The following is a 25,607-nucleotide window of genomic DNA, read 5'->3' on the forward strand; positions in this document are numbered from 1 at the left end:
GACTAGGACAGAGGTCCATCCCAAGACATGGTCTGGAGAGGATGGGAAGCAGGTCCTTCTGTTGGGTGGTTTGTGTCTCTAGATTTCTTTCCCTGATCAACACACACTAAAGTACATTGGGGATATCGTTCAGGGCTAGGCTACTGTTGTGGTTATGGGTAGGGTTGTGTGCATGTTGTGGAGGTGGGATGTGGCAGTTTGAAAGGCTCATCTACTGCTTTAATTCAGGCACATAGTTTCATTTGGTTACTCATGTGTTCAGTTCATTTTTCGTGAATGTGCCCATTGGTGTATTTTTACCACACAGAAACTGGCACATTGGTGGTAAAAATCTAGTGTAGAATTAGCAGAATCCACCATTAGGCAGTTAGAATCCCACATCTGTGTGAGAGCTACACATTCCTGAACCTTAGAAACTAACCAGGACCCTAGTAGTCAGGACCCTATGGTTTAACGGACCCTAACTGATAGACGCCACACTAAGCTCAGTGCTTTGCTAAATGGATAAAGATTGTGTTGAATACTTGCAGGTACCTGGAATCATGGTAATTTATAAAGGGAAGAAAACATATTAGTTCATCTACTCCATCCAGACTCAGTGCAGGATCATTCTATTCTCCAATACTTTGTTCAGTTTGTTTTCAATGTTTTAAGCAACAGGGCTTCCATCATAGGTCTTGGGAGATTATTGCATAGTCTAGTAGATCTAGTGATTAGAAAATATTTCCTGAGAATCAGCTTATTCCTTTTGCCCATTTTCATCCCCTTACTCCTGTTGTTCAAGTCATCTCCTTTCCTGGAGCTTACACCTTACACCCTCCTTTCTCCACACAGCCTGGGACTGGTTATCTCAGCAGTTACTGGCTCTTAGATCTGCAATTGGAGAACCCAGGAAAATCATTCCAAGAACCATATTGTTTATGGTTACCAGAAAAACCCTATACTAATGAAATTATATTTCTTAACAATTTTTCCTGATCCAAGCTTCTAAAATTGGATCATCCCAGTTGTGTCTGAGAGCCAGATCTATCCACACAGGATCCCAAAATCATAACATTTCCAGGAAAAGACAGAAATTTGTTTGAATTGGTAATTGGCAATCAGGGATGGCAAGCCTACACCTATTTCTGCCAGAGCTCCAAAGCCCATTGGAACTCCCTGAGCCCAGTGAGTTTTGGCTTTTTCATGTAATGTTAAGTTTTTTAAAAATAGAATGGAACAATATTTCTGTAACAGTGAAACTGAAGAGTTTCACTTAAAGGCATCTTAAGCCAAGGAGGCACTGGGGAGCCAGGCACAAAAAAGTTAAGGTTACCTCAACCAACTTCAAAAACTCAGTCTGTGTTTCTTCAGGAATGAGTTGGTGCTTTGGATTCCTGGTTTCTTATGCTTTGGTCTCATGGTGCTGTGCTCTCTCTGAGGAGAGTCTCCCAACTTCATCAAACACATGCCAAGCTGCTCTTGTTCAGTAGCCCACTCGTTATATTTCAGTGGATCTATTCAGTGCTGAGGAGATGAACTCAGGGTTCTTGCTTATTAATTTGTTCTTTGAGCCACATCCTGGCTTCCAGCCTGCTCACTTTGTGCTGTTCTGGTAACTCCCTAGGAGGATATGCTGGCTGCATCTCTGCTGCTGGGGATTCCTATGCCTAGGGTTCCCAACAGATTTAAAGCCAGTGAAGATGACTCTTCCATCTCCACCGCTGCAGCTCATCACAGTCAGGAGGCTGGACCATCCCCAGCTGGCAGACATCTCCTTGGGAGCTGTTATCAGTTCGTGGAGTTCAGAGAAGTCCCCAAGTTGCTCTAAGTTCTGCCGGGGCTAGGATACACCGGGCACCAGGGCTAGGAACTGAAATCAGTTCTCTAATAAAGCCTTTCCTTCTGCTGTGCCTTGTCTTTGCTTGACACAGCAGAGTATATGGTATTATTATGTTTGTTTTAAATGTAACTGTAACCAAGTGTTTGTGCCCCAAGGTCTGATATTTATGCACTTATATTGTGCCTCCATCCATTCACACCTGCAACACTTTAAGCTTCAACACCCTGAGCAAAGCAGGTGATTATTACCACATCTTCCATCATAATAGGCGAATGGAGTTTCACAGATTTGCCCAAGGTCTAACAACAAGTTTGTGGCAGAACTATGAATAGACACAAGGAGCTCAGTCTATTTAGCTTAACAAAGAGAATATTAAGGGGTGACTTCATTACAGTCTGTAAATACTTACATAAGTAATAAAAATTTAATAATGGGCTCTTCAATCTGACAGAGAAAGGTGTAACATGATCCAATGGCTGGAAGTTGAAACTAGACAAATTCAGACTGGAAATAAGGTGTACATTTTTCACAGTGAGAGTATTCACCATTGGAACAATTTATCAAAGATTGTGGTGGATTCTCCATCGCTGACAAATTTTAAATCAAGACTGGATGTTTTTTCTAAAAGATCTTCACTAGGAATTATTTTGGGGAAGTTCTAGAGTGTGTATTATAGAGGAGATCAGGCTTGATGATCTCAGTGGTCCCTTCCAGCCTTGGCATCTATGCAGCTTACGTTTAAAACTCAGAACCCGTTTGACATGTGACTTTCTATTTATATCGTTTTTCCCCCCAGAGACTTAATTGGATTTCAACTTCTTGTCTCAGTCTTTCTTTTATTCTTCTCACTTGCACAGGCTGAGAACAAATTCCATCAGCCTTGGTGCCATGAATTCTTTTTTATTAATATTTCAGTCTGAAGTCCTGCTGAGGCTTTAAGTGATGGTCCCCATCATGAACATCAAGAGAACATTATGCCTGACTAACAAATACCAAGGGCCTGATTTTGATCCCTACTCATGCTGAATGGCACCTACCCATGGAGAGTCAATATCCATCAAGGTATTTATCTATGCAACTGAATGCACCTAAGGGTGGGCTCAGCATAACAGTAGTGGTGGCACTGTGTTGGAGTCACTGGGCTCCACAAGTACAGATTTTCATGGACATCAGCTATGCCATGAACATGCGCACTGAGGATAGAAATAAGGCCTTGTAAATACCCTTACACCACACTCTAAAGGTCTTTTACCTGCCAGGAGAGTCTAAAGAGGCCTTAATGTAAATAAAGGTCAGGTCTTTTAGCTCTAGACATCATAGAATCGTAGAACTGGAAGGGACCTCGAGAGGTCATCTAGTTCAGTTCCCTGCACTCGTCGCAGGACTAATTATCTAGACCATTCCTGACAGGTGTTTGTCTAACCTGCTCTTAAAAATCTCCAATGATGGAGATTCTACAACCTCCCTAGGCAATTTATTCCAGGTCTTCACCACCCTGACAGTTAGGAAGTTTTTCCTAATGTCAAACCTAAACCTCCCTTGCTGTAATTTAAGCCTATTGCTTCTTATCTTATCCTCAGGGGTAAAGAAAAACATTTTTTCTTTCTCCTCCTAGTAACAACCTTTTATATACTTGAAAATTGTTATGTCCCCTCTCAGTCTTCTCTTCTCCAGACTAAACAAACCCAATTTTTTCACTCTTCCCTCACAGGTCATGCTTTCTAGACCTTTAATAATTTTTGTTGCTCTTCTCTGGACTCTCTCCAATTTATCCACATCCTTCCTGAAATGTGGCACCCAGAATTGGAACAATACTCTAGTTGAGGCCTAATCAGAGCAGTGTAGAGCAGAAGACTTATTTCTTGAGTCTTGCTTACAAGACAACATTCCTACTAATACATCCCAGAATGATGTTTGCTTTTTTTGCAACAGCGTTACACTGTTGACTCATATTTAGCTTGTGCTCCACTATGACCACCAGATCCCTTTCTGTAGTGCATATATAGGCCTCTACCTGTTGAGCTAGATGATCTCGGTTACTGTAGTAGTATGAGGACTTGTATCATCTGTGGATCACAGACATTAGATGACAACATGATCCCCTTCCTTGGGCAAGTCTGTCATTCCATTCAAAGGCACAGACCAGTTAGTACATTATGTGTGAGAAGCTGCATCTAACCTAATTCTAAGGACAAAACTCTCCTCCCTGATCAGCCCTGAAGATCTTTTATCTGCACTATGAACCTCCATTCTGCTTTCATTCTGACCACAGGACTCCCATGGATGCACGAGTAATATGCAAAACCATAGCAGTTCATGACACAGAGAAGACCTTGGCTGTAAGACAGGCCTGCTGTATTCATTTCTGTGTGTGAAAGTCACCCTTTCCTCCCATCTCCTCCTCCATTGGTTAATTCCTCCATCTTTCCATCATATTGAAAGACCTCTAGGACACTGAACAAGTTCATGTGGGGGGAAAAATGAGCTCTGGCATGAAACAAGAGTGGTAAACCATGCAACAGGTGCGATGAGAACAATTGCCAGACAATAGAGACCCTTTTTTTGTCCTCTGGAGAAATACCTTCCTACTGCCAGCAGCAATCATATATACACCACTTTGGTTTCTAGATATGGATCTGCTGACACTTTCCTCCCTCATTCAGTGCATCGTCCCTCCCTGGCATCCAGCAGCTCTCACAAGAGGAAAGTTACTGTGTTTGGGAAGAACTTGGCACCATGCTAAATGGTACATTGACAGCATACTTTCTTCCCTGGGCCCCTGTCCATACACAAATCTCTCACTGAGTCACTCCCAGTGAGAAAACTAACACCAGCGTTCTGCTCTGTCGAATGGTAAGCCTGAGAGAGCAAATATAAAAAGCATTGCCTATCGGGGGGGAGGGGGAAGATAGGGGATGAGCTGATGTTTGAAATATTCAGGGGCAGATTAAAATAAAACAGTGATAGGGAAAAAATAGAAGAATCCTGGAAAAATACCCATTAATGTGGTAGATTCCTGCACCATTGCATATTGAACCTAGCCTCTTGGCACCCCACCCCCATATCCTGTACACAGAGGGACAACTCCTGGAATCCTTACTCCAGGCCTCATTTTCCTCTTATATTATTATTACGTATCTGTACTACAGTAGCACCTATTACAGGCCTCAGCCAACATCAGGGCCCTGTTTTGCAAAGCACTTTTCAAATATGACAGACAGCCATCTTGGCAAATCCCAGGATTGAACCATGAACCTCCAGAGCCAAAAGCAGGAATCTCTGTAGCCTGAGGTAAAGAGCCAGCCTGTCTAGCTAGGAGCTAAACAGGCCAATATCCTCTGTGGATTAGGAACAGATGGTGACATGTGATATACTGGCTTATGGGTTACACAAACACATAGAATGAGCCAGACCATGCCATGCATAGCTTACAATTTAAGCAGACAAGACAAAGGGTTGGAGAAAGGGTCACACAGAAGGCTGTCACCTGGGGCATTGAAAGATTACCTAACTTGCCCCAGGACACACAGAAAGATGGTGGTACAGCCCCAGAATTTATTCAGGTCTTCCGAATACCAGCCAAGTGCCTTAACCACAAGACTGTCCTTTCTCCTTCAGTGGAGTTTCTCCTGAGTTCACCAGTGCATAAAGTCCAGACACAGCTCCCTTAGAAGACAATGAGACTTGCTGGATTTGGTCTGGAGAAACTAATAGCAACAAGGGAATGGCAACTACCTTCTGTCTAGTTCTCCATGGGTATTTTTCAATGCTGTGAATCCACAGAGAAAGGGCAATCTCTGGCAGATGTAGCATGAAAGAGCTGTATCTCTGCAGACATGCCTGGCTCTAGGTAGCATGCTCCTTCTCTAGCTTCTTGAGCCCTCAATGTAACTACATTCCTCTGCCTTTAAAAAGAAACTAAAGTTCTATTTCAACATTTAACAGTGAAATCAGATTGGAGAATTTTAGCCATGATCTTGAGAATTTTTGTCTCATATAACACAAAACTGGTAGCATGCATGATCAGCTAATCACATGCTAAGTTTACCATCCTGCAAGACGTGGTACTATTGTCATCTAGATATTATAAACATGGAGATTATCGGGCTTTGTTTGAATACAGCTCACAGAATCATCGTTTTATGATCCCTCTAGGCCATTCCCCATGAGAAAAAAAAACAATTGCACTTATTATAGACTTGAAAACAACTTTGCTTTTTCAGCTGCAAATGTATTTAAATTCTGATCGTAATTAAAGAGACAGACCTCTATTTGCAAAGCCTTCCTTGACCAATTACCTACTTCAAAGAAAAAGATGAGAAATAGAAATAGAGCAAGATTACATATTTTTCTGTACTACCACATGCACTGTCTATGTTCTCCACTAGGCCAAAAGGTGATGGTCAACATGGCTGGGGTTTGACTGGACTAGAGAGTGTTCAATGTATTTAGGCAGATACTCCAGGCATTGCATTTCTGAGCAATTATAGTACATCTTAGGTGATGTAATAACTAAAACATGAAACCATAGGCTGAGCGATTTGAAACACCCAAGCATTACATGGCTGCCATTGTGGAATGGGATGTATGAATAAAACCAAATGAAAATCAGGCTTATATACATTAAAGGCCTGAAGTTTCTGGTGTTCAGCATCTCTTAGGATTAGCCCTTTAATTTGGCATTATTGAGACAGTCATGATGTCACTGGCAGCCAGTCACAAAGATTCCAACTTTGTCCCATCTTCTAAACTTATTTAATTATAAGAGTGTTCCCCGCTCCCCAGCTGTCTCTTTAAATGTTTCTTTGTTGTGCTGCTGTGCATGATTCCGTCAGTGAGGCACTCACTATAAATTCAGTTTTATGTTTATAGCTATATTTTTTTTGCTCCTGCCACGTACTAACATGAAGGTGGGGGTTTTCATTCAAATGCCCTGTGGTATAATATTTTTTCTGAGAGCCAGAAGTTGCTTAATCCACACAAAAAAGGTAAAAACAAATTGTACCCACAAATATTGTGTCATGCCGAGCTCCTTAAATTGTACTATTAAAGGCCTAATCTGTACCCTCGTGCCCCTGTGCCCAACCTGTACTGCTGAGAAGTCCATTCTGTTGCTAGGGGTAGCTCTGTGGATGGGGAATTAGAGCTGGAATCTTTGTCCCTAAGATTCACTACTGAGGTACATAACTTGGAGATCTGCACAAGTATCTTCTCAACACTCCCTAAGCTCCACCCATACTCTCGCAGCATGGACTGAATTGACCAGAATACCTGGGATGGTTTCTCTGGGGAGAAAGTTTTTCTTTGATTCTTCCAAAGTCTTAGTTCAGAATCTGGGAGGAGATGTGCCCAGGGAAAGTTTTCTGAAGCGATCAGTAGCACTGACCTGCCTCTGTTCCCATTAATTCAACGGAACAGACTCCATTGGCAGAGTTGGGTCAATGCTAAGAGAATTTGAAAAATCCCAGCCTATAGTTTCTGAGCAGATCCTCAGCAGGTGTAAATCAAACCATTGACTTCCCTGGATATATGTTGATTTACACCTGCTGAGGATCTTGATCTAAATGATGATTTCATTAATTTAAGCATATTTTAAAAAGCAAAGTTACAAAGCCCTGAAACTAGCACATTTATTGAAGAAACAGCAACTACCGCTAAACTCCAGCAGCACTACCAGGCACTGATATGATATTTCTATCCTTTATGTCATCAATGCATGAATCATCTTTTGATATTTCTAAGGCTGACAGGTTGCTTGAAATCATTGCCCATGGATTATATTCATATGGAGCTTTAAAACATTTTCTAATTCTTTTTCCTTCCACCCCATTGAACACTGTTAATCAAGAGTTATTATTTCCAAAACACATTATATTGTAACAGTGGCATGCTCTTCATGAGAGGCATCGAGTGGGTTGGACTCCTTCCAGCCTTAGTTTTCAGATAACCAAGATGTTCTTGTTTTTATAATAAGGTGCTCTTTATGTGTGTGGAATTCACAATTTCTGTTTATTTAGGGAAAAACCAAAGTCTCAGTTCTAAGCTATTTTGTTTGCAAGGGTTACAGGAGTGGCGCACACAGCTGGAGAAACTCAAACTGTCTAGCTTGTTTCTGGCTTTGTTGTTCATTCACTAAAATGATAAGATCAGATCTGTGTTTCTACACCTATTTGTCACTTTGGGCTTGTCTGCTTTACTGCTTAAGTTGATGTAACTTACGTCACTTGGGAGTGTGAAAAAAACAACCCCACAGCAACGTAAATTATATTGACTTAAAGCGTCATCTACACCACGCTATGTTGGCGGAAGACTCTTTCCCGTCAACATAGCACGTCTTCAGCAGATGTACTGCATTGGCGCAGCTGAATTGATGCAGCTGCACCAATGTAGCACGGTTGCGAAGACAAGTCTCTTGTCTCCCATAGTGTTATTCCTCAGGCCTTCTATGAAGACCAGCCGGTAGTTATTCCGTTCTGGAGCAATAATATACAACATTCTTAGTCTCATGCTGTGTTTGGACTAAAGTAAGCCTGATACAAATCCATAGTTCAGAACTTTGGGTTATTTGAAACCTGGATCCAATTTTTTGAGTCTTGAGTCCATCTGTGGATTTGGCTAACATTATGTGAAACATGACAGCTTCCGTTTGCAGATGATCATGCAAATTTTTTCTTTGTTTGCTTTGTCTGAGCTTCATGGCCCTTTAATTTCACTCTTGAGTTTTGGGTTTAAGTGAACCTTAGCTAAAAGCATCCAAAACAACCAAGCCATCCATAAAACCCTAAAGCAGCCCTAGTTCACCCTAAAGCTTGACCTCAAGTTCACCTGAAGCTCAACCCTATTGTTCATTGAATGGTTTGTAATCCTCAGGATCCTTCTGATGCACATTCCTGAGTTTTGAATCTCTAACAAAACATGAAACTGGTCACATTTTATTGTTTTGAAGTTTCATTAAAAATTGTCACACAGATGTAGTTAGGACTAGAGAAGTTTTTTACGAATACAGATATGTAATTGATCTTTGTATAGATGGCAGATCTGGTCAACATTCTTTCATCATAACATTTTTAATGAAAAATGTATTTCTGACCAAAATGAACGTTTTTTTAAAAATTTTGTCCCAAATTTTCCATTTTCTTGTAAACAAACAAAACAAAAAGTTGTTTTCTGTAAATAATTTCAGTTTTCAGTGGAAAAAACTTTCAGTTAGCTCTTCAGTTAAAAAAAGGTTTTAGTTAAAAAAAAACAATTAAAAAACCTGAAAAATGTTAATGATTTAAAATAAAGATTTTATTCTAAATTTTCTGTGAATAGTAATCAACTTTTTTACAAGCTCTTATATAAATATCTATTCCCCGTTGGCTTCCTCTTCTGGTATTCTTCCACCACAATCATAGGCCCACCCTGTAGCCATGGCAAGATCTTTCATGGTTTATCCAGGAGCTGGCAGAGCAGCAGATGTTCCATGGTTTGTGTTTCACCACAGTCACATTGGAACAGCCCCACTTCCACAGATTTACTTTTGTCCTGCCAACTCTTGTTGAGAGGCCATCTGTTGGCTAATCTTTTCTAATCTATCAACTCCTGTGCCATCTTAAATCTATTCATGATGGGAGCAAGACAGAGAGTTTGGTCACAGGTCTGAATTTCTCCTAAGTTCTGAAGTGTTCTCTCTACCTAGAGATTATCATCATGCTTATCACTCTAGTGGCTGAGCAGATCCAAGGGTTTTGTTCAGCCAGAGATACCATCCAGCTACAAAATTCAGATCCTGATACAACCTTCCCTGAAGATCAGGAGCTGTTCAGATCTGGGGAGTGTGTTTGTTCTCACAACTCCTTTTATTGATCTGAGATGTTTTTAGACAGCCTCTCCTTTTAAACATGTTTAAAGAAGGAAAAGCCTGTGACACCAGAACTAAACAGAAACATGTCCGATAGACCAGGGGTTCTTAACCTTTTTCTTTCTGAGTCCCTCCCCCACAAACATGCTATGAAATCTCCATGGCCCACCTGTGCCACAAGAACTGGTTTTCTGCATATAAAAGCCAGGCCGGAGTTAAGGGGTAACAAGCAGGGCAATTGCCCATGGCCCCACTCCACAGGGGACACTGGGAAGCTAAGTCGCTCAGGCTTCTGCTTCAGCCCCAGGCTTCAGGCAGGCTCAGGGCCCCAAGCTTCAGGCCCATGCAATGGGACTTCAGATTTCTGCCCTGGGTCCCAGCAAGTCTAACACTAGTCCTCTTTGGCGGACCCTCTGAAACCTGCTTACGGCCCCTTGTTGAGTAGCACTGCTATAGACGAGTAAACAAAATATACAGTAGGTTTGCTATCCACACTGAGCACTGTATTTGAACAAGTCACTTCAGATTATGCTTTTGCCTTTGAATCGGGTTATAATTCTTAACCTGTGTTTCGGTTTTAGTTCTGTTGTTTTTTTAAAGCCAGTTGCTGAATCAGAAGTCCCCAAAATTCAGCTCACTCATTCTGTTCCAATAAACATAATCATTGTCTAGGACTGGAAGAGACCTAAATAGGTCATTTAGCCCAGTCCTCCGCACTCAAGGCAGGACTATGTAATAAATGGACCATTCCTGACAAGTGTTTGTCTAATCTGTTCTTAAAAATCTCCAATAATGGAGATTCCACAACCTCCCTAAGCAATTTATTCCAGTGCTTAACTATCCTGACAGTTAGGAAGTTTTTCCTAATGTCCAACCTAAAGCTCACTTGATGCAATTTAAAACCATTGCTGCTTGTCCTATCTTCAGAGGTTAAGGAGAATAATTTTTCACCCTCCTCCATGTAACAACTTTTTTTGTACTTGAAAACTGTTATGTCTCCCCTCTGTCTTCTCGTCTCCAGACTAAACAAACCCAGTGTTTTCAATCTTCCCTCATAGGTCATGTTTTCTAGACCTTTAATCATTTTTATTGCTCTTCTCTGGACTGTCTCCAATTTGTCCACATCTTTCCTGAAATATCTCCCCAGAACTGGACACAATACTTCACCTGAGGCCTTATCACTATGGAGTAGAGTGGAAGAATTAACTTCTTGTATCTTGCTTACAACACTCCTGCTAATACCGCCCAGAATTATTTTGCTCTTTTCATTCATTCATTCATTCATTCATTGCAACAGTGTTACACTGTTGACACATATTTAGCTTGTGATCCTCTATAATCTCCAGGTCCCCTCCTGTAGCACTCCTTCCTGGGCAGTCATTTCCCACTTAGTGTGTGTGCCATTGATAAAATTATGCATTCAAAATTCAAACTTGACTTCAGTGGGAATTGCACAACACATAACATGATTACCATTTGAGCCCCCACCCCCAAGCACACACAGTCTTTTTCATCCAGCCCTGCTGGTGTGCTCTGCAGACTAGAAATCCCACCTTTTAACCCAGCCTAGTAGAGGATCTCCATTTGCTGGCCTCTGTGCATAGCAGTAGCTGAATGAGAAGCGTGTAGTGAATTCCTAAGGAGTCACTGTGAAGTTCAGAATGCAATTTAGGGTGGGGAATTGGCTTGACAATATTCCTGCCAGGAGGGAAGATAAACACCTCTCTCTCAGAGCCACGGCCAGGTCTTTCCCATAGACCTGTTGGCAGTGGCATGGAGTGACATACCATTTCCTCCCTCTGAGGACTCGGAGCCAGGCTTCAGTAAACATACACCTCCATTTCAAGAAAGAGCAACTGGCTGCCACCGCCATGATTATTCATCTCAGCGAAATTCCAGCAGCAAACATCCTTTGTTTTCTTAAGGTTAGGTGTATATGTGACTCTAGTTTGTAAACAAATTATAATTAATTATTATTAATAATTATTTTTAATGCTAGTGAATCTAAGCATCTCACAAGTATGGCAGAGTCCCTGATAATTCAATGCTACCAGAGTTGTCTATTAAAATTTGCAATGACTGTGAAAAAAAAATCCTGTTTTGATGAAAAACAAATCATTGTGTGGTTTCTCCTTGCGTGTTTCTGTTCTCCATGGAAATAAAAGCAGAAAACTGCTAATTTTCACAAACTAACTGGAGGAAAACAAACAATTATTCTCAATGTGAAAATGGTGCTATTTTGCATACAGAAAGAGTCTGAAAACATTTCTGCCATCCACCATTTTTTCACCAGATACTATAGTGATAAGTGCAGTATAAAAACCTACATAGAATAGACACATGAAATTTGATGGCAGAACCATGACTTAGATCTTACTATTCTGTGCACATTTTCATCACTGGAAATCTCAGGGCCAGATTTTCAGCAGAGTAGGTGCTCAATAACTCATACATATTTAGTGGCTTAGACTTGCATGCTAAATTAGACTTGCATGCTAAATTACCTGATTTGAGCATGCAGTCATAGTAACTGTGTGTGTAAAATAGGCATGTGATTGCAGAACTTGCATGATTGCAAATCTGAACTTCGCTTTACATCCAAGAGAAAATCAACTTTCATTAAGCTCCTGCGAAATATATTTGTCCTCAGACTACTTTGCTTATTTTGCTCTGCAGAAATACAGATACACAGACTATCACTGAGGCTAGCTCCTAGCCTCCTCCTGCTTTATCACAATGCAGTGCTCCTGAAAGGTGCTACATTGGCAGCACCGAATACTGAAGGCCTCTCTGTCTGCACAGAACAATGTGGCATAGGAAGTTGCATGGAGAGTCTTTGCCTACTCCGTCCTGTTAATGTGCTTCAATCCTGACCGTGTGCGACCAACTCTAGGGGTAAGAGGGAAGCTCTGCCTCCTCGGCTTATTTAGTCCTTGGCCTCTCCCTTGAGATTGCCAATAAGTGTCAGTTGTGATGGGGGATTTTATGATGCTGACATCTGACCAAGTAGGAACTGGACTGAGCCCAGCATTTCTTTTTCCATGAGCTACCAACCAGCTGTCACAGAGTAATCTTCAGTTAATCCTGACATAGACTAGTTTTGAAATAGTGACCTAGTGGTGAAAGGTTCTGAATGCCCTGAATGACTCAGTCCTATAGAATAATAAACTGCTTAATGCCACCCTGTTCCATGAGTTGGCCCACTCAGACTGCAACCTTAAGTGCATCATTTATCGTCAAAGACATACACATACATCTCCAGAATTCCAGCATTCACCATTTTACACCGTGAGGGAGGGGGAAGGCTATATCTGAATAGCACTGGGGGTGATTTCCAGCAGTGCCACCACACGTGAATAGACTTGAGAGCATTGATCTAGGCCTGGTATGGTCCCCACCACTAGGCTTGTGGGCACATATGTGCTACTTGCCACCTCTTATCAGATTGATTTTCTTTCAAACTCAGAAGCAGCCTCATTTTCAGGTCAGTATTTAGAAAGCTATGGGGAAAATGTTGCAGTCCTTTCTCACGCAAAGCTGCCATTGACTTCAGTGGGAATTTTGCCTGGGTAAGGCCTGAGTGGGGTATCTCAGGATTTGGACTTACCTGGTTTAGTTTTAAAGTAGCCAGTACTATATTTTCCAATATCTCTCTTCTTTTTTTCCCCTATCCTCCCAATTTTTGTTTTATTCCTGCTCCTTGTTCCTCTCCTTTCCCCCCTTTCCCATCCCTTCATTTTTTTCTTTTCTTCTCTTCTTTTCTATCCAGATTTCAGCATTTCTATCCTATGGAAGTTCCCAAACTAGAACTATTTACCCAGTCTCATCCAACCCAGGATCCAAAGGAGGATCGGATTCCATAGCACACCTGCTTTGAATTTGGTTTTGCAAAACCAAACTCACCAAGCCTCTTTTTCTACTCTCTGCCTTCAGTATATTGTCCCCTGGCCGAGTTTCCCTTTGTCTCTTCTCTCCCTACCTTTGCTAACAATAGCAGATGCTCTGCAGGCGAATGTATTTTGCAGTTCCTGGTAATAAGTTCCTAACCGAGTTAAGAGATGAAAGCACATTGTGTGTTTTTGATTTACAGGCTGTTCAGTGACATTGCTTCTAGGGGACCCTGTAAACAAAGAAAGGCCAGTGGCTTTATAGAGCATGGAAAATTTTCGCTTCTTGTAATGGAGAGGTCGGTCTGGAAGAAATTCAACTTCAAGGTCTTTTTCCTTCTTTGGGGCTTGTCTGAAACATATGGGCCACTCAGCTTGGCCAAATAGTGGTGCCCCAAAACACTCCTGATCAGTGTACAGGACAGCTTCAGCTGTGTGCCTATGTTTCTGCATCTTGACAGGCAAAGCAAAAAGAGGTGGGGCCATGATGTCAATGCTCTAGTATTTCCTCATCTGGAAGAGTCAGCAGCCTGGAGATTTCAATTAATGAGAGAAACAGCTGTGACTGGCAAGCAGTCAGTCATCCCAGTGTTTGTGTGCGGCCATGTGCCTCTCTCTAAGAGATGTCCAGTCTAGGAAACACTGACCCAACACTTCAGAATTAGATCCGATGGGTCTGAGACAACACCCCTTCCACACCCACAGCTGAGTTTTGGAGAGGTTCAGATCTGGACCTTAGCTTTGCAGCCAACACCCATTTTCAACCAATGAAAAATCTCAACCCTCTCACCTTTAATTTGTTCCTCCTGGTTTTCCCTGTTATACTGCTGACTGGTATTGAAGCCAGGGGAGCATTCCTTTCTACCCCAGCCCAGCCCCATTTTTCTTCCTACTAAAAACAGAAGCCATAATGGGGCTAGGCCAGCCCTTTGTGTTTCATTGGTTTGCAGTGGATATCCAGGTCCTTTTATCTTCTTTAACTGGCAGGGATGCGGTGACCAGGGCCGGCTCTAGGCACCAGCTAAGGAAGCTGGTGCCTGGGGCGGCAAATCAGAAGGTGCAGCGCTCCGGTGTTTTGGGGTTTTTAAATTTTTTCCTTCCTCAGCAGCACATTGGCAGCAGCTTTTTTATTTTTTTGCTTCGCTGCTTGGGGTGGCAAAAAAAGGTAGAGCCGGCCCTGGCTATGACCTCACCTCCCTATTTGCATCACTTCAAGGCTATATTCCTGCTATTCCTTCCACATGGGAGACATCCCTAAACATTGCTCAGAAGTTCAGCTACATCTATTCTGCTGTTGAGCCTGATGGGGGATTTGTTGCTGGATGGGGGTGTCCAGTTCACTTTGATCTCCTCCAGTCAGGTGTTCCACAGCTAAGGTCCTGCCATTGCCCTTTGCACCTAAACTTTGCTGTGCTTCACCGTTGGTCCTCAAGTCATTGGTATTGACAATGTTCATTTTTGTACTTGTGATGGGTGAAGACCGTAACTGCATGAGAGGATCTAACAGAAGAAAGAAGCCAGAGTGGGAAAGACAAAGCTTCCACACCAGTGCAAACATCTTCTGTAATTGCAATGGGAGGAATGCCATGAACAATTTTGCCATGAACAGTCAATCTCCTTTTCTTCTCCCCAGCATTGCACACCTCCCTTTGAATCGGGCCACAAGGAAGGAATGGAGCCAGACCAGAATTTATTGCATCTTGGCTAAATACTTAAGCAAATGTAAGCTGTCAAGAAGTACAACAGCAGCATAAAATGCAATACTGAGTTTCATAGGAATAGAAATAAGTAAGAGATGGCTTAGTTTACAGAACAGAGAATCCTCCAAGACCAGGAGATGAACAGGGGTGGCTAAGCACTTTTTGAAACTCCCACCCTATGGGTCTGCTGTCAATTGTTAACTGCAGAAGCATGCTATGACTCACCCCCCCTCAGCCTGCTGCGCCACTATTGTCCACCAACATCTCACTGAAATGCTGATAACCAAAAATCTGGAATCCAAGCGCCTTTGAAGTTCCGGGAGAAAGGGTGCGTTTGGATTTGCATCTCCACTCCTCTATGGTGTTTGATTCCAAATCAGAATCAATATTTGCTGCTTCCAGTTTGGATGTGGAAGAAATCTGATGGGGAACCATGGGCACTTTTAAATGCAAACCCCCCAAGACAAGCCTAAACCGAAGCTGGATTCAGATGTGAACCCCATCTCTTGGGCCCTTTTCCAGTTAATATTAGCATGTGCCTGCTACACTCACGGACCACAGAAGGTGCATTCTACTATTCAAAATGTCCAAGGGTTTGTAATCAGAACACATGAGTTAGGAGAGCTCCCTCCACACTAGGTGGTATAAAAGTCAAGAGGACTTTCATCTTCTAAAGAGGCAGTGGGGTATAGTGTGGATTAAGCACAGTGCTTGGACTCAGGTATTACTGAGCTCTACTCCACACAGCTCTGCCACTGACTTGCTGTGTGGCCTTTGGGAAAGTCATTTCATGTCTCTGCACCTTAGCTTCTCCTTCTTGAAAATGGAGATCATAATATGTAGTGACCTAACCCAATGGGGTAGAAGATCTGGGCGATACTAATGTTTGTACAGTGCTTTGTAAATGGGCATTTCTGAGTATTATCCGCTGTCTCGTACGTCACAACCTCAAGGCCCTATGCTACCTTCTGCCTAAGCACAGAGCCCACTGACATCTCTGGGATTTCTCTATGGGCCTTGAAACCAGTATTAATTACATGGCATCAATATCGTAAGCATGGTTTATAGCCAATATTATTTACAGAACATAGCAAGTCTACGGGCATGATGCTATAGGAGTGCTGTGCCAAAAACACAGAGCGAGCAAGAGAGAGAGAGAGATCTCAGGTTTGAATGGTTTCCAGTTTGGAGTTGGAAGAATACAGGATAAGACAGATATAAACACTGAAGGGAACAGTAGGGTGTCACTGTAGCTGGAACGCTTCATGCAACAGTGAGGTCTGAGGAGGCATTTTTTTTTCTGTCTGGTCCTTACGCTGTCTTTGTGACACTGACTACAGGACCTCTATCAGCTCCACAGCAGCACAATGCTAGGAATGTACTATGCCTTTCTAGAGGGGTTTTTTTGTTGTTGATGAATTAGCCATACAGAATGGTGGAGTTCCTATGATTATGCTTATTAAATCCACACTTGCTGGGGGTGCATGTTGCTGGGCATGCATTGAATCTGCACCTCCATACTGAGGAAGGTAGCTCCATACTGAGGAAGACAGAGCATGTCTTCACTGCATGGGTCCATACTGCCAAAAGCATGTTCAAGTGGCAAGTGTACACTTGGCTCAGTGTACAACCAGGGGCAGATTCTTAGGTAATTAAAGTGATTGAGATTGAAGGCAGCCCTGTAGCGACTGTGTGGGATTGGAAACCAAAAGTGTGTCAGATGTGGCAGGCTGAGCACCACATTGTGCCACTAGGTAACTTTAGGAGGGACTTGCATCCTCACAGGACCTAAATGGAATCAGATACAGATGATTCTTCCTGGTCAAATATCTCCGCATAAGAGTCAAGCAAACAGGGAACATAGCACACACTTAATCCTATGGACCCCTCATGGAGCAGCATCTCGATTTTTCTCTCCTTCCCTAAATACCAGCCACCAACTTCCCATTCCCCCTCGATGGGCAGGGGGTAGTGGTTTGAACAGAGACTGCTGACTCTGGGAGAAAGAGTCCTTGGCAATGGCATAACACTGATAGCTCCACCTACTGTTTCACGAACCTTGACAAAGAGCTGGAACTTCAGGGCACTTGCATTCCTCGCCGGTTCTCAGCTGGATGTTTTGCGCCCATTTAATTTTATAGGAGTTACACTTGCTTCACATAACAGTACAGTCCTGGCCCTTTAATAATCCTGCAGCCCTGCAAGAGAGAAGTTAGAGGAACTCAACAAAATGCACCCTGTAGAGCAGGAAATCCCCTGAAGAGCTAGTGGGAGTTTTAAGAGGCCATAATTGCACAAAGTGCTTACCCAGCAATGATAATCTGCCAGCACAGGACATGATCAGTCCCCCAGCCAGTTAAAACAGGTGCTGTCATCCACAGGAGCAACTGTGCCCATGCCACTGGTGCAGCTGTCCAGCCTGAGCCCCCCGGCCCAGCGCAGGAAGGATTGCTCTTGTAACGATAGAAGGCCATCATGTCTCCATTCCCCCATTTTCCCCCAGAAGAAACAGGATTGCACCTTACAAAGGGGCCACAGTGCAAGATACTGCAGTTCAGTTCTTACAACTGCTGATTACTCAAGAAAGAGAAGGGGGAAGAGGAATGAGAGCAACTACAGCTGCAGTGACACAAGCCTTGTGTGTCTGGGGCTGTAGCCATAGGAATTTGCCCTTAAGGTAGCTGTTAAGTGACTGTGCTCAGCTGGAGTGCGCTACTGTCTGGCTCCACTGTTCAAAACTCAGAGCATTAGTTTTTTTCCGATTTCCTCCTGCCATTCAACTGGGGACCGAGGATTATTATTGTTTATATTGCAGTGGTGCCTAAAACACGCTGGGTGCTTTCCAAATACAGAGGAAGACACAGACCCTGCCCTGAAGGGCCATGTACAATCTGAAGAACAATCAGTGTATTATATAAGCTTCCACTTTTGCAAACAAGCATTCCCTTCTATTCAGAGACTCATCTCAGGGTCTGTGAGAGGATCACGCAATCCATCTCAACTCATGCCATATAGCAGGGTAGGTTTCTTCATCCCAAAGTGATGGCTGGAGGTTGGAACTGAATCCACGACTGGACAGCTTGTTCCAATTGCTATATGACTCTTCTTGGAATTATAAAGTTTTCCCCTGATATTGATCCTAACTGTTTCCTGCTGCCGCCTAAGCCCATAACAGCTTTTTCTGTCCTCTTGCTACTGAAAATATTTGATCTGCATCCTCTTTAGCATGTCCTACCATGTACAGTATTTGTAAACAACTGCCCTGTCTCTTCAGTCAGAACAAGCCCAGGGTTCCTGGTATTTCCTCATGGGACATAGCACTTCGGTGAGTCACCACTCGACTCTGGTTAATTTGTCTAGTTTTAGCCTAGTTAACACCAGTGAATGATAAATACAAGAGAAATCAATACAAACACAAGGATCTCTCACCCTTAAATATATACAGTATGTTTAAGACATTAAATCTCTGCATCAAAGCTCTTTACAATGAAGCCCCAGAACATCGATATGAGGTAGGTATGATCACAGTTTTAGCTAAAAATGATGATAATAAAGTGAGGCAGAGAGGCTAAGTGACTTGCCTGAGATAACAGAGAGTCAGTGTCAGAGCTGGTAATAGAATCCAGGAGCTATGACCCCAAGTCCTATGCACTAACCACTTGGTAACACTCCCTCCATCAGTTATACATGTGTCTGTATAAGTGTATTTAGTGCTGTTCCTCTGATAGGACCTACCCTGGAATCAACACTATATTATCACCTTGCAAATGAAATATTTAGAGTAAGATTCAAAGGCCAATAGCTTATGAAGCTCATTCACCAGTGGCTCTCCCTCAACTGGAAGAGGCTGTCTCTTTGTGGGATGACTGGCAAGACCAATTTTTTCTAGCACCATCCTCAAGGATTCACTAAAAGCACGTGGCGTATTTTTGTAAAAGATTGTGACCAAAATTTACAAAAGCACAAAATAATTTCTGGTGCTTCCAACCTGAGTGCCCAGACTGACACTTGAAAGGAGCCCTGATTTTCCGTTGAGCAGTTACCATTAGAAATCAGACCCCTTTACACTGTCCCAAGTTGGGCCTCCAATATCACTAGCCACTTTTGAAAACCTTGGCTATAATTAGTGAGCAATTGAAAAAGTGGGCTTGTATCTACGGGCAACGTAGCATTAAGCAGAGAGGTGTGAAAATATTTGCATTCAGACCCCAGCAATAGAGTGACTAGTCCAGAGTTGATCACTTCAGTTTAAGGGGGGTTCTTTGGTGACATCAAGTCAATGTAGCTGTTATACCATTCACGTTCCCCGCTGCAGCAGGGCAGGAACAGGGGCTGGAGGAAAGGTGTGACCAGAATGGTCTTGTGCTACGCCAATCCTTGCTTGCTTTTTTGAACCTATGGACATGGGGCAGCTCTAATCCAGTGCAGGGGCATATAGGCCCTGCACAGAGCAGCACCAACATCAGGAGGAAGCAAAGACAAGCAGCCTTTCTGTACATCCACTCTGTGCACTTAAACCATAGCCTACAGCCATCTGTTTCTTCTGCTTACCCCCTATGCCCCTTGTCACCACCAGGAGTCCCCGCCCTCTCTGACATAACAGTGACGATTGTGATTTCACCAACAGAAAGATGTGATTAGGGGCTGGGAATATGCAGGGGAGCCCTCAAAGAAACAAAGAGCTTGTTTGCTTGCAGATACCTTTAGCAATAAAATAATTTACCACGATTAAATATAAAAGATCGTAAAGTTGTTAGACTGGGCAGACTGTGCATATGCGCGCGCACGCATGCGCTGACAGACTGCTTCAATTACTGCATGGCCTGGAGAGAGTTAAACTGGAAACCAGACGCTTCACGTCTTTGAGGTGGAGTTCTGGGAGAGGAGTGTGTTCAAGTACTGGGGAGACAAGGACCAGTGCTGCACCCAGGAGGGCTAGGCAGCTGGACAGCAGGTTTCAGCTCTCAGTAGAGGGTGTGAGATAGGTCTGTACCCTGAGAATGTGCCTAGGGACCCCGAGATTGGGGCAGTGCTTGGATTCTGTCCAGGCTCTAGGAGCTGGAAACACCTTGAGCATCTAAAACCCAGAGGCTTGGATTCCACCCATGGTAGTCCTAGTGGGTGCTCAGTAGGATCTGTGATAAGAGGTCAGTTATTTGGGGTGGCCTGGAAAAGATCCAGAGCCTTGAAAAGATACAGAGCCAGCAAGATGTCCCACCTTGTGACCAACCACATAATAATGACTGTGCCAGTGATCACAGAACAACTGGTAACGTCTGAGAAGAAGGTGAGTGGGGACATTAATTAATTAATTGACTTGCTCCGGGGATGGGGAGGGATAGAACTCCCTTGGCCCTGGACCCAGGGGATACTCTACACAGCGGCAGGACCCTATCAACATGCCACACCATGTAGCCAGAATAACAGAGTGAAGACCTTGCTGGATCAGGAAGCTGGAGGCAGCCTTTCAGAGTTATATAAGGGACACTGGACTTCACTCCATTCTTACCACCTCGCTATGGCTTGCTTGGGGTTAAAGCGGACAGCTGAGAAAATGTTCCATGAACTCACTTGTCCACAGCACTTGTCAGGCAAACTCACAGGCTTAGCTGGAGCCAGAGGAAGTCACAAATGGTACTTTGCCAGTGTTGGGAACTAATAGAAAGGCCACAACCAGAACAGCTGCTTCCTCAAGCCTCCCTGCCTAACCCTTGGGTGGGGGGTATGAATCACGTCACTTCCCCTGCCAGGCAGACTGCTTCCTAATTATTTGGGGAGGGGAAGGGGGAACTATCACCACAAAGCAAAGGGAGCTTTCACTTACACGGTTAGATCTGAGATGGGGGAACCCAACAGTCTGCACCTGAGAGATCACTCTTAGGGCTGGCTAGAAAACCAGAGTTCTATTGCTTGGAGACAAATGGCAAAATGACAAATGAAAATGACAAAACTGTTTTCATTTTGCATCAGCACAAAAACTGCACATTTTTCATGAAACACAAGACAGAGGCCCCAATCCCCACACAGCCAATAGCCTGCACTCATGTGGGAGAGCCAGGCTCAGGTCCCTGTTCTGCCTGTTTCACATCTCAGCTGAGTGCCCTCACCAGCAAGCTCAATGATCAGGCTCTTTGTCTCTCTCTCTCGATCTCTCCTGCTGGAGTGGTCACACCTTGTATAAATAGTTAACTATCCACAAGACCAATCTTCCTCCAATGTGGAGCATATGAGTGACATCTACAATGTCACATGTGAGATGACATCGGGTTAAATGGAGGAGCATTTTCAGTTTCTGTTTCAGCTAAAATTCCCCAGCATTTCGTTTGTCTGAAGAGGCAGGCAAGGGATAGACTATGTTCTGATCTCACCTGAAACAGCTAATAGCAATATTATAGTGACTTCTAGAGCAAGCACAGAATAATGAATGTCAGCTTAACCACTGTGATGTCAAAAAGCAAAGAATGATGAACACACCCACACTGGCTGTAGACAAAGCCTGCCCAATGGGGCTTCAGCACATAGTATTTAAGCGTATGGAATGTCTTACTGGCAATGCATTTTCAGCTCTGTATGTTGAGACCTATGTTATGTTACAGGAATATTTTGCCTCAACAGTATAAATTGATGTCTGGAAAGGATCCTGGAATCAGGCGTTTAAATCATACAGATCAAATCAATCTCCCTGCATTAATATTGGTTACAGGGGCTTTGAAAGCAGTGTGTCCCTTTCCTTAGGTGGAAACCATGTTAGGAAGTGGACTCCAGTCGGTTCAGATGGCTTTGTTACTGAGAGGTGTCTTCACAGGCAAGATAAACTGCTGGTTAGCCTCTTTGTAACAATAAATATGGGTACTCTGCACTTCTAGAACATCTTTCAACAGAGGCTTTTGCAACACTTTACAAATATTACTTACCCAAAAAGTTCCTCCGACAAGTAAGAAAAGTTGTAAATTTTGTTTGAGTCTTACAACAGCACATCAAAAATAACTCTGGGCAGAGTATAAACATAACAGGCTGGGGTTGCTCTCTCCAACATGGACAATCCATTAGTAAGATTAGGAGCCTGATCTTGCAACACTTCCTTGTTTGAATGGTGACTTCAGGGAAACAACTCATGCTAGCAAGGATGTCTCATGAATAAGGGACTGTATTACTGGGCCCTCTAACTACACAAACACTAAACAATGTTCCTTTGCTCAAACAAAGGGAACCCACATTCTCGGAGTCCTCATTAGGTTGCCCGTCTCCAGTGCCCTGAGCAGTGCCTCTGAGCAGCCACTCAAATAATTCAAAGCACACAGCAAACAAACAAAAACAATCCGAGCATCTAGTGTTTGCTTACCACGTTTGCCTAAGTGGGTTGATGGAGGAAATGGTGAGTGGCTCCCAGTCGCATGCACCTTACCTACAGCCTCCCTGTTTATAAACCCCTCTATTAGCAATGCAGCACAGCTCCCCCTACTGGTCAGACTACTAAAGGAATCCACAAAAAGAAAAGGAGGACTTGTGGCACCGAACCATGCAAATTGTTCCCTTTGGTGCTAGCTTCCTCTAGCTCCCCTATTCCAACATCTATGCTAATGTCACCTCAATGTCTTAGATCCTCAGACCTTAGACTGGGTGCATTTCACTGATAAGGTCTTTGACAGATTGGAAACTGTGAATTTTTGTCTGTGGCCGTTCAGTGATTTGGACTAAAGGGGCTCACCACAGTGGATTAAAAAGGCCTTTTGTCACAGGCAAACAGCTGCAGTTCAGACTAACAAGATAAATCCTTCTCGATTTCACTTACCTAGTGGAATCAGACACAAATGGCTAGCAGTAAAGCATCTCTGAAGAGGCTGAGCTCACATATCGGGGGCACTATGACATTGGCTTCATGGAGTCTTCTTGACATCACTTTGTCACAATATATAACGGAATGCTGCTAGGCTTGTGTCCTTTTGGTACAGTGGGGACCTGCTGTCTAGCTCCTTTGTCTGTTTAATTGTTCCTTTCTTTGTTACTCTAGAGCCGTAGAAATCCCACCAAAACAGAGATTTAATAGATGTAAAAGTAAAAACACTGATGCCCCAAACAGCCTTGTGTGGGGCCCTGCCCACGCTCCACCTCCATGCCCCGTCCTGCTTCCTGGTGCTGTGCTGTGGGGCGGCTCTTCCCTCTGTGGCTGGGGCCCCAGGCTGGGGCTAATGAGTGCTAGCCTGTGCTCTGGGGCTGCGGGGGGGGCACCCTCCCGCCCAGTGCTCCGGGGCTGGGGGAGGGGGGTTCTGGGCTTCAACGGGAAGGGTGGGGCCTCGGGGAGAAGGGGCAGGCTGGGCCAAGGGCTAGCCTCCCTGACCCCGGGGTTCACCCACTGCCCATGGATACCTGTACATACAGGTTTCCAAAGAAGTAATGATGACTTGAAAGGGAATAAAATTAGGATTTGTTCCTCTCCCAGGTCAATTGTCCATACCCTTTTTCTTTTCTTTTCCTTCTTTATAATGTATAAAGAAGGCTTAAATATTGCTTTCAATTTTTTCTGCCTGGGTTTTATCTTAGAAATATATCAGGAATTTCAAGTCTGGTCTGGCTTTTGTCAGAGCACACAAAATCTGTGAGCACTCTCAACCATCATATGAAGGTGCAAGCACGGTTGACTCTTTAACTAAAAAAATCTTTTAATCCAACTTCTTATAAGATGTTTAATTTAAATAGATGTTAATAAAAAACAAAAAAGGTAGAATTTTAAACTGTCTGAATAAGAATCACTTCTCTCAGTTAATCAGGTTTAACTTCCTAGTGTCTCTGATGTTCTAACCCCACCCGTTTCCCATCTGTCCATAGAGGCTTTGTCAAAACCAGGGTAAACAGGACTTGAAACAGGACCTAATGTATTAAAAGCAGTCTTTAAAACATCAAAACCAAAATAGGTTTGGCCTTATTCACACACCACAAATGAGAAAAAAAATTAAAAAGGCACAAACCCATTTTTTCTAAAAGTAATCTTGACTTAAATGTATGGGCCAAATTGGCAGCTGGTATAAATCAGTAACAAACCATTGACTTCAGTGACTCTATACAGATTTATACCAGTTGAGGATCTGGCCCTTCATGTTTTGCTCTTTATCTGTGATAAAATGTAACAGAAAGAAATGCTACTTCTTTCCATTTCTTGCATTAATCCTCTCAGTCTTCCGAGTTATCATTAAAAGAAAACAATGACAAATTCTAGCCGGCTGCCTAAAAAGCCCAGAATGTCAATAAATCCTTTGGGCCTCCATATGAACTGCCTATTATGCAATCCCACATCCCTGCCTATAGGCATTCAAACCCTTAATCAGCTAAGGAGAGGGCAATAGTGAGATCCACCCAATCTTTGGAGCCCCCGGGAGAAGAGATTGTTGTTACTTATGTGAAAGTAATCTCCTACTTTGTTTGTAGGTTGTTTTTTAAAAAAAACAAACTTGTCTATCAGATGCCAAAAGCATTTAGCATTAAATTGTAACCAGCTATTAAAAAACCCCAACAACAACAGCCACACACACAGATTGAGCTTTGCCATCTAAAAATAAACAAACAATCATTAATAGCAACTAATCCAGGAAAGAAGGTACAGTTAGTGATGGTCACCTAGCTGACACAATGAATTAGACCCAGTGCCGGTCAGTGGCATGGGAGACAGACAGACAGACGGAGCCCTCCATGTCTGTCTGTCTCTCTGTTTAACCACAGCAAATTCCTTGCTCGTATCTTCTGCTTAGTTTTTCCATTATCCTTCTGCAGGGGAAATATTTTCCTGACAAGACCTCTCTGAGGTTTCTGGCTAGCCCCCTCATCATGCCGAGCCAGTCCCTTTCATTTACAAACACCATCCCACAGTCAGCTGAAAATGAAGGGTTTAGATTCCATTACACTGTAATCTGGGCTGGATGGTATCCGTTTCTTTCCAGCATTGAGGTGCCCAAATACAGCATTCACCTATAGTTGTAATTTTGCAGGTAGAATACAGCACAGAGGGTGACTTGCATCCCAGGTTCATTTCATGATGGCTCTGTGTGCCATCCAAAATTTCACTGGCCTTTTAAGGTGAGTTTGCCACAATATTACACTGCATGCTCCTGCCCAATTGCTTTCCTAGTATCTCCAGCTTGTTCAAATGATGTGATATTTTTTCCTCAATGTACTAGACCTGTACACTTCCCCTTGTTTAATCACATTTTATTTCCTGTCCATTTGTTTAGCTCCTTGAGGTTTGTTTCTCTGAGCTGATTGGAGTTTCTCTGCCTCACCTCCTAATTAGTCTGCTTTCTCACCACCTCTTCCAGATGATCAAGAAAGATGTTAAATAAAATTGGACTCACTCAACACTGATT

The 25,607-nt window shown here is 43.2% G+C and overlaps 1 long non-coding RNA gene across 1 annotated transcript in view; it reads right to left on the minus strand.

Moving 5' to 3' along the window:
- The window catches only part of LOC119858506, a 198,326-nt gene that overhangs the window by 112,972 nt on the left and 59,747 nt on the right, over positions 1-25,607 (minus strand). The window contains exon 7 of the long non-coding RNA XR_005293911.2: positions 17,311-17,450. This is a non-coding gene — a long non-coding RNA (uncharacterized LOC119858506). The remainder of the gene's footprint in view (positions 1-17,310; positions 17,451-25,607) is intronic.

The sequence above is a fragment of the Dermochelys coriacea genome, chromosome 7, assembly GCF_009764565.3.
Source record: "Dermochelys coriacea isolate rDerCor1 chromosome 7, rDerCor1.pri.v4, whole genome shotgun sequence".
In the NCBI taxonomy this organism is placed as follows: domain Eukaryota; kingdom Metazoa; phylum Chordata; order Testudines; family Dermochelyidae; genus Dermochelys; species Dermochelys coriacea.